General features: G+C 39.8%; 1 protein-coding gene across 10 annotated transcripts in view; it reads left to right on the top strand.

Annotated features, from left to right (window-relative positions):
- FAT3 (FAT atypical cadherin 3) overlaps window positions 1-14,755 on the top strand; it is a 399,017-nt gene that overhangs the window by 249,395 nt on the left and 134,867 nt on the right. The window lies entirely within an intron of this gene.

Below are 14,755 nucleotides of genomic sequence, written 5' to 3'. Positions count from 1 at the left end.
TTCAGGGAAAGAGCAATTTGGTTTTCTGTGACTTGAAGTTTAACCTGTGGAGAGTGCATATGGGAGATGGGGGTGGTTTTCTGGGATTGTTTTTCCTCCCTTTGTCCAGTTGTGTACTGTGCAGGGCGCACTTTCTCCCAGGATGAGTTGACAAATACTCTGTCTAAAGCAATGTTGATGTATATCCAAACCTCTCTCTGAGCGAGGCCAAGCGCTTTGGCAGCTCCTTTTTGCAGAGGGGTTCTCCAGAGCTGACAGCTGAGGCGCTGCTGAATGGGCCAGCACAGGGCTGGTGCTGATTAATGATGCAAACACAGCCCCGAGGAGCAGAGCCTGAGCAAACAGGAGTGATGTCAGCCCTAGCAACAGATGGCAGAGCCCCTTTTCCCGGGCTCCACAGGCTGCTCCAGCACTCGGGCCTGGTGAATAAGGAACAATGAGGGTAGCACAGGGTTAACCACCACTTCTATCAGCGTTTTTGTGCTGCCTTCGCTCTTTCACAGCAAAATGTCAGCGGGTGAATTGATTATTTTTTTGTTTTGTTTTGCTGTCCAGACGCAAGAGAAAAGTGGCCACAAGCAACTTTTAGCTCTTGGGGCTGCCTGCTAAAAAGGGCACAATAAACATCCTTCCCGCAAATGTGGAAGAAGCAATTGAAGGTGGAGCTATTTTACAGAGGCTTCTGATGCTGTTGCAAATTGTTATGGGTCAGTTGCTATTTCTAACACTAACCTCAGCTGCTCGGGGTGGCTGGAAATGCCCGTGTTAATTACCATCAGGGTGAGGTCTTTTCTGTAGACACAAGTTGTATTGCTTTAACTACACTGGTATCATTAAAGCGGTACAAATACCCCGAAGTGAATGCAGTTGCAGCGGTATAAATGAGCTTGTTTATCTCATAATCTATGCTAGTATAAAGCACCTTTATACCCATATAATTGCACTCACTGGGGGTTGTGCCAGTGTAAATGTTTTGGTACAAAAATCAATAACTGGCATACTTGGAGGCTGTCTGGGGTCTGGCAGGCTTGAAGTGCTGTGCTGCAGCAGCTTTCATACTGAATGCTCAGCTATTTTTGTTTTTAATCTATCATTCTTGTCTTGACCTAGAAATAAAAATTTAATGGAAAGTTGAATTTATGGCAGCAGCAGAAATAGGGGTCGCAGGTGCTATCTTCCCTCCTTGAACTCCAGTGGCTGCGGGATGAAGGAACCATCTGAGCCATGACACAGAGAGGTCCCTTCCTGCACAGAGACAGGCAGCGGCCAGCCAGCAGACCCTCCCAGAGAAATATCAGTGATGGGGAAGAGAGTGATATAACCCAAAATAGGAGGTGGACAGCTGCTTCGCATCTTTCTGGGGCTGCTCTTTCTTGGGCTGATAGCCCCAAATCCAGTAGGACCTGCAGGGGTGAGAGACAATCCTATTTTACCTCCCTCATCTGCCTCATGGGGATTTTTTCTTAGGCTGTGACTCCCCCTCCCAAACTGCAGAGATCTGCACCATCTGTAAACTGCCTTTATAGTGACTGGAGAGATACCTCTAAACTACATTTTATCTCCTCCTAGCTTGAATATCTAAAAAAAAACCCCAAACATATAAATCACGCTTAAGAGGTGCCTGCTTCTCTGCTTTGACTGTACAAGGATGTTTGTTAACCCAGGTGGGATGCAGGTACAATGAGTCTTGCCTGTCCTGGTCAAGCAGGGTCCTGTTCAGTTCCAAGGCACCTGTGCTGGCCCATGGCTTTGAGAGAGGTTTTGGAGGTGTGGCCGCAGAAATATTACTTACTCCTGGAAAAATCCATGTGCTAAAAATGTGTTTACTCTCACTTCTTTGTCCTCCTTCCTTTAACTGACAAAGCAAAACTAGTTTGGGGCATTGGGTGTCTTAGTGAACTTTTCATTAACTGTTTGCTCATTTCACTTTTCAATGAACTCTTGTCCATTATTTTGCGACTTTGCACTGTGGCTACCTTCAATCATTTCTGCCTGCTCATGCAAGCATTTCTTCTGGAAGAGAAAAGGCCATTGTAGCTCTCTGCACTCCTGGTTATGGAACACCATCACCACTCTTTGAAGCAGCCACCAGGATTGCCCAGGTCCTCAGCAGTTCACTCAGCTCTGTCTGTGGCTGTTACCAGACATCATGGTCCTTTTGAGAAAAGTGAGGTTTACTTCCTGGGATTAGATCTCATGGCTGTCCTGACTGATGTAGTCCCATCCCAGCTGCCAACACAGTCTCCAGTCCCTGTTCCCAACTCCTGCGTGTCTCCATGATTCCCCACACCGTGGCTCTTAGCTCTCTTATCAGTAGATACAGGCTGTTAAGCTACCTGATAATGATTTAAGATTTTAAAACACCTTAAATGTTTTAAAAACCTAATCCATTTACCTTTTGCTTCTGAGTGTTTCAATTTCACCAGCCACCACCTACAGTATTTACAACTTGATCCTTTTGGTTCCTACAGTACCAGTTTTTAGATTTAGGGCTGTGCTATTGCTGTAAAAACAATACTGCAAGTAAAAAGAATGATTTGGGTGAGTGAGGAGGCCTAATTGATTCATCAAGGGTTATACAGCACAAACACTTGAAAGCATCCTCACAGGATCCTGCTGTGAAATGCCACTCAGCCTCCTTCCACAAGGAGCCCAAGGAGCAAATGCTCTGCATATTTTAAGGAGGTACTGAGTCTTAGCCTTAAAACCCCCAAAACTAGTAGTTTTTCCTTGCATAGAGACTCCATGTCAAGTATTTTTGCATTATTTTTACCTACATTTACCCATTTTTTATCTCAAGGACTCTCAAAATTGCTCAGATTCTTAAAACATGAACCTGAGAGACTGAAGTGCTTTAAATGTGCTTCTGCTATGCACAGCACCAGTCTTCAACACATAGTTTTACTTTTATAGCTGATTCCTTATCTGTAAAATGGGAGAAGTCTTTTTCAACCTGAGAAGGGGCTAACCTCATACCTCACACAAGCTTTTGGTGCTGAATTCATTGACAGTTATAGACTAAAATGTAATCTTTGTGTGCTAGATGTTGTTAAAGAACATGATTTTAAGGTTCTTAGATTTGCCTGGAGTTTATTTTTTTAAAACTATTTTTAAGTGCATGTTCAAACTATCAAGTCACTGAGGAATGAAGCTTTATTTCCAGCTTGTTAAAACATACTGAAAACTATGAAAAACAGGTAACTCAGTGTTGTTTTGAGTCCCATGTCTGAGGCAGTTTTATTCCCTTCAGTACTGAATTAAAAAAAAATGTAACTGATCTGTAAATCAACCCTTTGATGCGGTGAAACTGCCAGAAACCAAAACTGATCTGGCTCAAATGATAGACACTTACTCTGGCTGACAACTTATACATTTAATTGGAAGCTACAGCTTTTGAAATGAATTGGACAGGGTGAAATCATCACAGTCTCAGATGTAGACAATGACAGAAGCCAGTATGTTCAGTTCTCTTCACTGAGGCTTGCAACACAGAAAAAGCTGCTGATCTTACTAGATTGCAATTGAAGATATTTGCCCTTCACTGAATAATGAGCTTGCAATCACATTTTGCTGAAACAGGTTCTTTGTACAAATGAAACTTAAATCAGAAGGAAGTTAAATCTCATTTCTTACTCTTCGATCAAAACCTTCATGCTTGAGTGCCTTGTAGAGAGGAACATTAGGCTCACATTTCTGTAATCTTATTTGTTATTCAAGATTTGCTCCTGATAGCTTAAACTACTGGAAAAAAAAAAAGAAAAAAAAATCAAACCACACCCATACAGCCTTAAAAATGGAAAATTGATTCATTTTCACCACTTTGGAAAGCCTTTCATTTTAACGGGAGAGCAAAGCAAGTAGAAAAGAACTGCATGCATCCAAAGTCACCAAATCTTTTCACTTGTTCCCAGGGCTCGGACAACAATGCCACTATGAAAATAGCACTGAGGAGGAAGAGCATGCTGGGTAATGAGATGCAAATGAGCACACCAAGCATCCCACTCTGCCTTGGAGCCTTTGTATCCAGTAGCGCAATAACAACCAGCTTTTGAGTCATGATAGGTTAGCACAGAATAGGTTTCACAATGGGTGTGTGTATTATCCTCATGGTTTTCCTCAGCTTGTGGTCAGCAGGGTAGTTAAACATGGCATCCATTTCAGTGAGAAGTTGCCTAGATTAAAACTAGCTGAAATAAGAGTGTCAGAATTAATTGTAACAAACTCAGTGTGAGATCTTGTGAAGGGAGAAGGCCATTTTATTTTATTTTATTTTATTTAACTTCATCTTGGTTTTGAACTTGAACTTGTTTTTTTCTTAATCTCTCATACCCTGCACCCCAAGGTACAGATTTTCAAGTGCTGTGGTGAAGATTACTCTTGTGGGAAATTGAAGTCCTCATTGTGTCTCTTGGGTTCTTCTTGACTTAAAAGGAACTGAACAGATCTTGTTTTAAACAGGTCTTCCAAAACATTTAGGGCTTAACAGAACTTTGTGTTGCAATTTGGCATGTTTCTGCTTCTGTAAGGCATTGCTGACTGTCTTTGTCCCATCCTGGATCTCTTTAAGGCCATCATCTGTCCTTTTCTTAACATGGTATTGTAGGTGATGTGCTGGAACCTTGTTGCCCTCCTCCTGTTACCAAATCACAGATCTCCTGCTGACAGGTCAGTGCTGGGACCTTAGCAATATAGGCAGATGTAATCAGCCTGTTCCCCAGACATCTCCTTGGTTAGCAGCATAGACCATTCCTTTAAACCTGACTGTTGTTTCTTTGAGTGCTTTCATGCATACACATTTCCATTCCTGCTTCATCCATATCCATCATATTTCTATAAGGGACCTGTGCAAGAGGGAGGCATCTAAGGAGACTTGGATTTACTCAAAGGACTGAGCTGTTTCACAAGGCTGGGGCACTGGGCTGGCTTCACAGAGAAAAGCAGCTACTGTTCCTGTTCTAGTTTTGCTGTGCATTTTTGCTGTTTGCTATGTGCTGAGCCGCCGAAGTCAGGGTCACACCTAACACTGTATTTTAGCCTTTGATAACAGTTTATAAATCTGTGCTCAGAGAAGCAAAAAAAGGAAAAAATTTAGAAAATGCTTAGTGCTGTTATTTCTGAACTTCATGATATTGTTAGTTAATAATATCTTACAAGAAGTATTTTTTTTTCCTTTTAGGTCACAAGGCACTTTAGAAAGAAACATACCCATTAGCCCATTTTCATGGGAGGGAAAGCTGAAGCACGGAGATATAAAATGCCCCATGTAAAGTTACAGACCAAAACAGAGGGTGAGCTGGAAATCTAACAGAGGTGTCTCAGTATGCCTTCTCAGGCAGGAAACCTTGGGAAAGGTGGCAGATCTTGACAGTGGTGAGTGTGAGTTGCATGTCATGAAAGAGGGCCGTATATCTTTTCTGTGAGGCTTCTTTCCACTGCTCTGTGTTCTGCCTCCAAAGCAGCAAGATCACCTCACCAATGAATCATTTTCTTTTTAGAGATGAAGATGAGATTGACTTGACCTGGGGAACCTGCAGGTAGTGCAGGGCACCACTCTCACTATTGTGCTTTACTGACCTGGAGACAATTGATGGTCATGAGGGATTTGCACCTTTTTTTTTTTTTTAACACATTTTGGGAAAAAGCTGGTTTTGTTTTTCTGTTGGTGAGAACAGTGCTTGGTTGAGGGAAAAATGCAAAATCACTTCTCTTTAAAAGGTAATGGGGGAGTGTGGACTTAGGGGGGAAGCTGACAGCTGTGCCCTGCACACCCTCTGCACCTCCTCCACTATTGAGAAGGGAAAACACCAGGACTGCATCAGGCTGTGACCTATGCATACGTTATACAAAAGCACTCATTGGAGACTTTTTTATTATTCTTTTTTTCCTTTCTTTTGTTACAATATGCTAGAAAAAGAGATTGAACAAGAAGTCATGATGTATCCAAGGTGCAGAATATTTACGTAGCCTCTTTCCACTGAAAGTGACACCACCACCACCACCCTTGCTGCAGATATTATATGCCTTCATTCCTGCAAACAGTGAAGTTAATTAGCATAAACTATATCCAGAGTCTAGTTAGGCTTAGTTGTTGCTTTTGCAGAATTATGAGGCCTTTGTGCACAAAAAATTAAAGAAAATTGTTTAATGATGATGTTTGCCGGTTACTAAGCTAGCCACCAGTTAGATATATTTATAGCTATTTTTGCCTCTAATAATTATATGCTAATTATAGCCCAAATAGAATTCTGTAATTTCTCTCTGAAAATGGAAGCGATGCAGGGAGATGTTAAAATCTGTGCTGAGGCATTGTATTAGCAATTAGGTTTTTAGGTGGCACTGCGCTTCTGAAGGGAAGAAAGCAAAAGAAGATATGAGTGCTATTTCTATTCTTACATATTTGTTTGAGCCTAAATAAAGCATTTGAACTTGAAAACCTTCTTATCCTGCAAAGCATAAACTTATCTGTGGAGTGTTTTAGAAGAGCTAAGCCCCTGTGGGACAGTCCCTCAAGGGCATTTGCTCAGTTGTTCCAGAGCATCACAGCCCCAAGAGATGACTCAGGCGACAATGACAGCGTGGAGAAATTGCTCATCAGTTGTGCTGCAGGGGCCAGTGCAGCTTGGGCACATTGAATATTATATAAATATTGCAGCTATGGACTGCAGACTGTGTTTGCATTGTTAAGGGTAGGTCCTGAGGGATCATTTTAGCGGGCAGGCATTTTGGGTTGCACTTTGAGTTTCATCCCACCTGAGTTCAAGAAGCACATCTCTGTGAAAGGCCTGAAAGCCATTTGCAGTCCAAAGTGACCAAAGTCAGGTGGTGACTGTGGTTTGATATAGCAACCTTTGCAAACCTTATCCTGCTGTCCACAGCGAGTTTGGATTTGGCTTCTTCCTGGCCAAACACAACTCACTGCCATCACTCTTATATAAAGGAAGAATAGTGATAATTTCTGCTCCAGAAATGTGAAAGAATTGGCACCTTAAATACAACTCCTGTAGCAAGTAAATACTGAGGGGGATTATAAAATTTGAGATTTAAGCCATGCAGCTGGGAGATAACAAATAAAATGTCAGCAGCAAAGAGCAGGAAGGCAGGGTCGAAGAAATAAGCCTTGCAGTCACAGAACTATTTGTCTGACCTCTGTCAACCACAAGGCTTTCAAAAGTATTTTGAAGGACAGTATAATTAAAAACATGAAAATAAATAGGAAACGGGATAAAAGTGCTCATGGGTTTACCAGAAGTAAATTATATCAGCCTATCTTGATGTCATGGATAAGATAAATGATGTTCTAGGAAATACTTTGTATGTCATCTACGTGGACTTCAGTAATGCATTTGATACGGTTGCACTGCAGAATTTATGAGGCACGAGGACGTGGAGATTAATTGTTGAATTGATATTGCGTATGGTCCTGGCTGAGGAGGAAATAAAAATTATGAGTCTTGCATAAAGAATTTGCATGCTGAAGGGCATACGTTAACAGATTATCTCAAGTATTGGCTAGACAAATGATCTTACTTGGTGGTTTCTTCAGTGATGCTGGCTTCAAAAGAGGGAGCTTGCTCTCATCCAGGGTTGGAAGACATCATCCACACCAGAGGATTTGGGGAAAAGAAAAAAAAAACAAAAAACTAAGGGGGAGAAAAAAAAAACCCAAATAAAGGATCTCTAGGAGTTTGAAGAGTAGAAATTCATTAATGGAGTAAACGAAACAGTGTATTTGAGGACTAATACGACATTGCTGCTCCCTGCTAGATGCAACAACAGGAATCCGTAGTTAGGCTGCTTTAGTGTGGATGTGTAGACTTTATCTGGAGCACAGTGTTCTCCATCAGGCTTGGGAAGGATGTAGGTTGGAACTGCAATGCAGGAAAGGTAACAGCAGATTTATTAGGTGAGAAAGAGCCAATACAGCTTGTCTTGTTTAGTTGACCAAAATGAAGGTGCAAATTATTCATAAATGCAGTCTGGAAACCAGGTATTCAGCAATCATAAGTACAAATAATCTTCCCAGGAGGAACACTCAGAAGAGAAAACCTGGCCACTCTACAAGTGGAGAAGAATATTTAGAAAAGTAGTTGCTTTGCCTGCAGTTCCTTGGGACTGCACTGGCTGAGTTTTAAAGAATGAAAGGGAGTCCCTCTTAAGTCCCCTGTTTTACAGGCAGAACAGACTGGCACACCATATTGTCACTTTAAACATATTCTAGGAACAAAAAAAAAAGCCAGAATCTGCCTTTAAAGGAACGCATAATCCAAAATCTTCATTGAAGTGAATGTTTGCTGTGCATTTTGTTCAGAGTTTTGATATTTTCAGCAATAAGCTGACGGAACTCTTAACGAGAGACAGAAGGGACAACGAAAGAAGAACAAAAAGGTTTTGCTTCAGCTTCTCCTTTGGTCTTTTTTTTAGGCATAACCATGCATTAGAAAATGTAACTGTTTTTAAAAAGCAATCATTTTTTATACCTAGCTTGTTTCAAAAAGGTCGTTCCACTTTCACTGTCACCTCAGGAAAAACAATAAAGCAGCAGTCCTCCACGTAATTGCACAGGCTCGCCTGGTGGGTTCTCTTTCTTGTTCAATGAAGTATCATTCATTTAGATCAGAATACAGTCTTTCTAAATTAGAGGTTTACATGTGTAATTATATAAAATGATATGTTTGTTTACATCTCCAAGTAAAATGTACGTCGTTTTCTATCATTTATCTTCGAAATTCAATTTTGCTTTGTCGATCCCTAATTTATTGCAGGAGATGAATGTGCTGTTAGAGTGTTTACAATGCCTCTCGCTGCCTGTGGATAATAGAATTACCCTGGTTATTGCTATTCATTTCGACATTTCTATGGTCAGGAATGTGCAATAGTTTTACGTTCCTGAATATATGGTGAAAATCCTGATGCTATTTATTGTGGCTGCCCTTTTTTTTTTTTTAATCCATCTAAAGACTTAAATTTACTTTCAAAGAGTAGTGGGACAGCTGACAACTGATGGCTGTATTTCTCAGCAGCTGCCTACTCTCTCCTGTGTTCATAAATGCGTGGAGAAGCTGTTTCATACCTTTGTGTGTAATGTTAATAAATATTGTAGATTTCTAGTAAACCCATAAATTCCCATATGACTTTCTGCCAATTCAGCCCTGGGGCTTCGGTGAATGAGCGGTGCGTATAACCAGTCACTGAATTTATGGAACATTTTTGTATAAATAGTGTTTGTTTTACTTATTCCTTTTGTCTGTTTAACTGGTTGGGTTAAAAGGGCTGTATTTCTGGCAAACAATCCCAAGGCATTATTTTTCCAAGCAGAGCTTTGAAGGGTAACTCTACAGAATGTTTCCTTTGATATCTTCTTGTGGTTTTCTTTCCGTATACTTCTTCTTTACAGTATTTGAGGAAGGCATACTGGGAAGTGCATCCACTTTGGACTGTGACAGAATAGGAGCAGTGTTACAGGATGCTCAGAGCATCTCACAGGGCACAAGAACTCTGTTGAGAAAGGCGTCTGATTTTATATTCTTGTTTCCATTTCAAAATTTTTCTCTTTGAAAATGAGAATCAGTATCTGAAAGAGGAGAAAGTGTCCCTCATCACCTAGGGACCAGAAATCTTTCACATTAGACTTCAGCTAATCCATCCAGACCATCCGTGTGTGTGTGTGTGTCGTGGGACATACATGGCCCTGTGCTGCCTGGAAGTCCCAGGCAAAGATCCTGACTCCACTGTGAGAGGCAAGGGTGTAAAGCATGCACTGCTGTGACTTGGAGCTGGGCAGTATGTTCTGAGCTTGTGTTTAAAGCCTGCATAATAACCTGAAGTCCCCTATTACACTTCCAATCCATCCATCCCTTACTTGTACTTTCTTACTAATATGTTTTGTATGAATATGCAGAGCAAGAAAAAAAAAAATGGACAGTAAAACATGCAGTAAGTGTATCTTATTAATCTTTTGCCAGGGAAAGGGGTGATGTTGCTTTCTCTCTCAGCTTCCTAGCTCTGTGTAGACATTCTGCCTTCATCTTAAAACAGAGAAATGTATTTGGTTTCTTTTACCTGCCTGCTTATTACCTGTCCTACACTTTTTTCATATTTCATCTAAACAGAGTTTGAGAATGAAAAATCAATAAAGGAGTTCTTCAGAATTCCATTTTTTAAAAAAAAATGTTCCTTGTAGTATAAAATTTGCGGCACTTCCAGAGATAGCAGTAAAATATGCTGTTCCTCCATACCAGATTCTGTTATCTTTTAAGCAGTACTTCAGGAAACAGCTCAGGTAAGGTTATCCATCCACTGGTTGAATGAAAATAATTTAATTTCATAAGGAGAAGGCTATTGAACTCTCCTTGGCTTCAGAGCCATATTAGGGAAATTCAATCTCTGTCTGAATATAGCCTGTAGCAAAGTAATTTTTGGTCCCTGAGTGCCACAGTACTGAAAAATATGTGAATTTCTTCTAAGTCAAGGGTCAGTTTAGTTACTATCACACCTAGAGCTGTGGGCTGTTCTGGATGTGTACAGAATAAGCATCAGAAGGAGCAAACCCAGAGGAGTGCCTGCCTCTGTGTAATACTGTTCAAACTCTCCAGTGCTTCAAGATTTCCTCTGTCATAGCCTTTGCACTTAACAGCCCTTTGTGAATTTTTCTTCTGTGGCTAAGTCCAAAGAAGAAATGTGGATTAATTAATTCCAACAAATAATGCATATATATGGAAAGAATGAAACCTTAGAGCTAAATATACCTCTGTAAATATGTGCGTTTTGGGATAACTTTTAATATTCAACTTTTGGGGTAAATGCAAAATGTCACACACATGCATATACATAGTCTAATATTTGACTGTACATACAGTATATGTATTTGCATAGCACTGCCTGTCTACTTCAGCACACACAGGCACACAGAGGTTTTATTTCTATGAGCACCCTTCTGTGAAACGAGAGCTAACTGAAGGTAGAACAAAGATTAAATCCTTCATTTTGATCAAATTCTAAAAACAAAAACAAACTTCTAAAATTATAAAGCATTAGTCATGTTGTTGAATTTGTAACTATTGCTGATATTGTGTCATGTTCAATGATACAGACACGTCTGCATTCATCCTCACATGTGCCTGGCATTTACTCCTGTGACATCAGACCTATCACCAAGCTACTGTTTGCTGATTAGTTATATTTCTTCATTTGCACTCTAGTAACTGCAGGCTTTACTAATTGCAGTTGCAAAGTATCTCAGGTGGGTTTTGGTCTTTCACTGAACTTTGTCCTTCTTTAGCACATCTCAATGTGCTAAAAGCAGTATCCCAGGCATCAGAGGTAAGTGTTCAAATGTCTCGATCACATATCTGAGCCCTTAGAACTGGTGGTTTGTAAGATGATGCATTGGCTGAAGATTGTATAGGCTGATGTATTGGCTAAACTGTCAGGATTTCTTTGCATTGGTCCTGCTCTTGCTTCTGTGTCACTAAGGCTGCATATAAGCACTGAGGCAAGTCTGCTTTTTTACCCACCCTACACCTCTGGTTTCCCCATCCACATTATAAAGTGATGAGATGAAGAACATTGCTATTTCTTCTCCATCTACATGCTGAATTTCCTTTTACACATGACTGATTTGGGACACACTGTAAAGTGTCTTATCCAGTGAGGTTTTGGTAGGATGTTCCCCTGTCAGTGTCAGCTGAGACTTGTGACTGTGTACTGCAGTACTACAGGACATGTAGAGTGAGCATGTTCACCTTCCAGCATTTCCAGACTCTGTAACAGGAGTTAGAACAATAATTATTCATTTGTTAAGATGGGAAAACTACTCCAACAGCAAGTGTGGAAGGTATCATAGGAAAAGAAGTTGTATAAGACCTCCAGGGTGTTATATAGCAAGTTATCTCAAAGGTAAAATATTTGGTCAAACAGTGTTTTGGAATTTCCCAAAACAACTCATTTATGTGGTCTGAGGAACAGATGTGCCAGGATGAAGAGAGAGATGTTTTAACTCACAAAATCAAAGAAAAGTATGAAATTTTGTGAAGAGAATGACATAACCTTGTTTGTTCATGGATGGTGTTACTGTTAATAACTTCTCTAGTGAATACAATTTTCCTCTTCACTTCTGTGGATGTTCTTAAAGATCACAGTTATAAATACCTCCTGCCCTTAGCAGGACCATGATGTTTCCCTGCAAATTTGAGAGAAGCTCTTTGAGAGGTGTGCAACAACTTTTGAAGCTTGTTAGTGGTTTTGACTATTTTTTTATAAATGTGTGCTGTATTTCCCAGCTGGCTTTGGAGGGTTGTCCATATGGCGGTGTCCATAAGGACTACAGCACATATTGAAGATAGGAAAAAAAAGAAGGGTCATCTTTTATCATTGTCCCCTTGTGACTTTCTCATAGGCAGGAGCACAGCCTAACATAATTTCCTGGGGTTTATTTTTCTCTGAGAGTTATTTTCTTTAGATAATGCTTTTACACCATAACAGAGTATGACAATTTAATGCAGTTAGATAAGAGCTAACACTGGGATATGGTCTCTTGTGCAAAGTCAAGTTTTTCTCAGTTGCCCCAGTGTCTGAAAAATAAAGTTCTACATCCTGCTAAATATTGCTATTATTATGTATCTGTGGCATGGAGTAGCGAACACAAGAGGAAGGAACATAGTAAGGTTTTCATAAAACCCAGGAAATTAATTTCTTTGAGACTGGACTGGTAAAGCTGTGGGTAGTCTTAGACATAACTGGCATATTTATTTTTTTCAGTTTTGATGATTACTCTTCATAATTTCTTAAAATACAGTTTTGTAACCTGAAAGAACCAGATTCATATCCATACTAATACATTACAATAATTCAATAAATATTAATATCAAGTAACTGAGAGCTGATTTTATGTGTAGTTATAGTTTGAGTAGTAGTGTTGGACAGTGTGATCTGTCCCTGACATCAGGAATGTATGTGACAGTGAGCAGCCAGGGTGAGGCCATCATGGGTGCCAGGTGGGACAGAGAACAGGAGAGGAAACTAAAATCCTTGTAACTGCACATGCATAGGAACAGTAATTTCTACACATTAATTTAACAGTCTGATGGAACTGCCCAGAATGGGCGTTGTATGCTGCCTTTAAAGCAAAAACAAGCAGTTGTGATGGTTCATAATAAACATACTTCACAAGCAGGTCTGCAGAACTGATGGTGATGGTCTGCTACCTGCCCCCTTTAGGATCAGCTGTTAAATCTGAGTGAGAAATCATCTAAGATCTGCTACATTTAAAACACAGGCAGTTCTGTTGTAGAGACTTGCTATGTGTTCATATATCTCTTTTGAAAGAAAATTCAGGTCTAAAGGCACTCTAACAATTATTGCAGTCAAAAGGCTCTACATTCAACAAAGGGAAATAAAAAATTCCTTTGTGATAACAGTAGTTTTGTGAGGAGGAGCAGTAGTAGTAGCAGTAGTAGTTTTCGTTCTACCACTGTAAGACAAGTACCGTTCATTCTAAGAGTTCATGATATTCAGTTTCAAGTGTTAGCTCTTGGTCTTCAAAAGGAATGTGAATTTCTCTGCCTGAAGAAGATGGTGAGGACAGGGACCTTCTATTATTTACAGCTAGAGATCTCTTTTTAAAGAATAAAGTAGGTAGAGTTCACAATGGCACATTAAGAGTGAAGGAAGTGGAAGATAATATAAAAATTACCATATTCCGTACTGTGATTAGGTTGTGCTCGATAAATATCCTTAGTGGCCATGCAGATGATCAATAGGGATATTTCAAATTTTAAATCTTTATCAATTTATTGGGGCTGAACGTCTTTCATAATTAGGAATTACTTGCCTGTGTCTTTCAGTTCTTTTTAGACATGGGGGGATCTTGCATGAATGACACAAATTTATCATCTGTGCTGTCATTTCTGTTTAAACTCATGCAGTGAGTAGATAGATGTCTCCCATATGGTGTAACAGTTTTGAACACTTACAACTGCTTGATGCAGGCAATACCAGTTTGTTTTTTCAGCTTTTTGCCAGCACCAGCTTCTTCCATGTAATTGTAATGATCCACCCTTAATTTCTGTGACCTCCCCTTGGTTGTCACTTCTGTGGTCTGATGTATCTTGTAACGAATCAGAAATCCTGGAAGCAGAGTGCATTTCCCTTTGTTTATTTCATCCTATTACTTCAAGTAATTTTTCTCCCCTTCTCAGCAAAATAGGTAAATGGATTCCTCCAAGGAGAAGGTGTTAGCATACAAGGAGCTGTAGGGGTAGAAGTCTTCTGGGACTTGAAGTCTTATGTAGATGTTGCCGATGGGGTTTTTTAAGAATTCAGCGTCATCATGGATTTAGATGTGTTTAGATGCTTGGCTGGCCTGATTAATTCAACAAGTAGAATAGTTAATCCAGGAAGAATTTATTTTCTTATTTCCCTTGGTAATATTAAAGATCACAAATTCTTGAGAACAAATTGGCCCATGGGCATTGTCTCCAAAATCAGCTTTATATCTAGGAAAAGTTGATGTATCAAAAAACAATAACATAATGCATTTTCCTATCCAAAGAAATGTTTTGTATGAGGGAAGACTCAAATCTGCCGTTTAAATCTCTAGTAAGAACAAAATAAAAAACTAAGCTATGTTCCTAGAAGGTATGCATCAGTTTTCTTAAGGGAACTTTGGAAGTGTTTCCTTTTCTTTCTGTGGTATAAATCTAACAGTTTAATCATTCGTGGAAGTACATTGCCTTAAAAAAAGATATCTTGATCATCC

This window comes from Passer montanus, unplaced genomic scaffold (genome assembly GCF_014805655.1).
Source record: "Passer montanus isolate IOZ18808 unplaced genomic scaffold, ASM1480565v1 scaffold4, whole genome shotgun sequence".
Lineage (NCBI taxonomy): Eukaryota > Metazoa > Chordata > Aves > Passeriformes > Passeridae > Passer > Passer montanus.
This window is presented reverse-complemented; position numbering and strand designations above follow the sequence as displayed.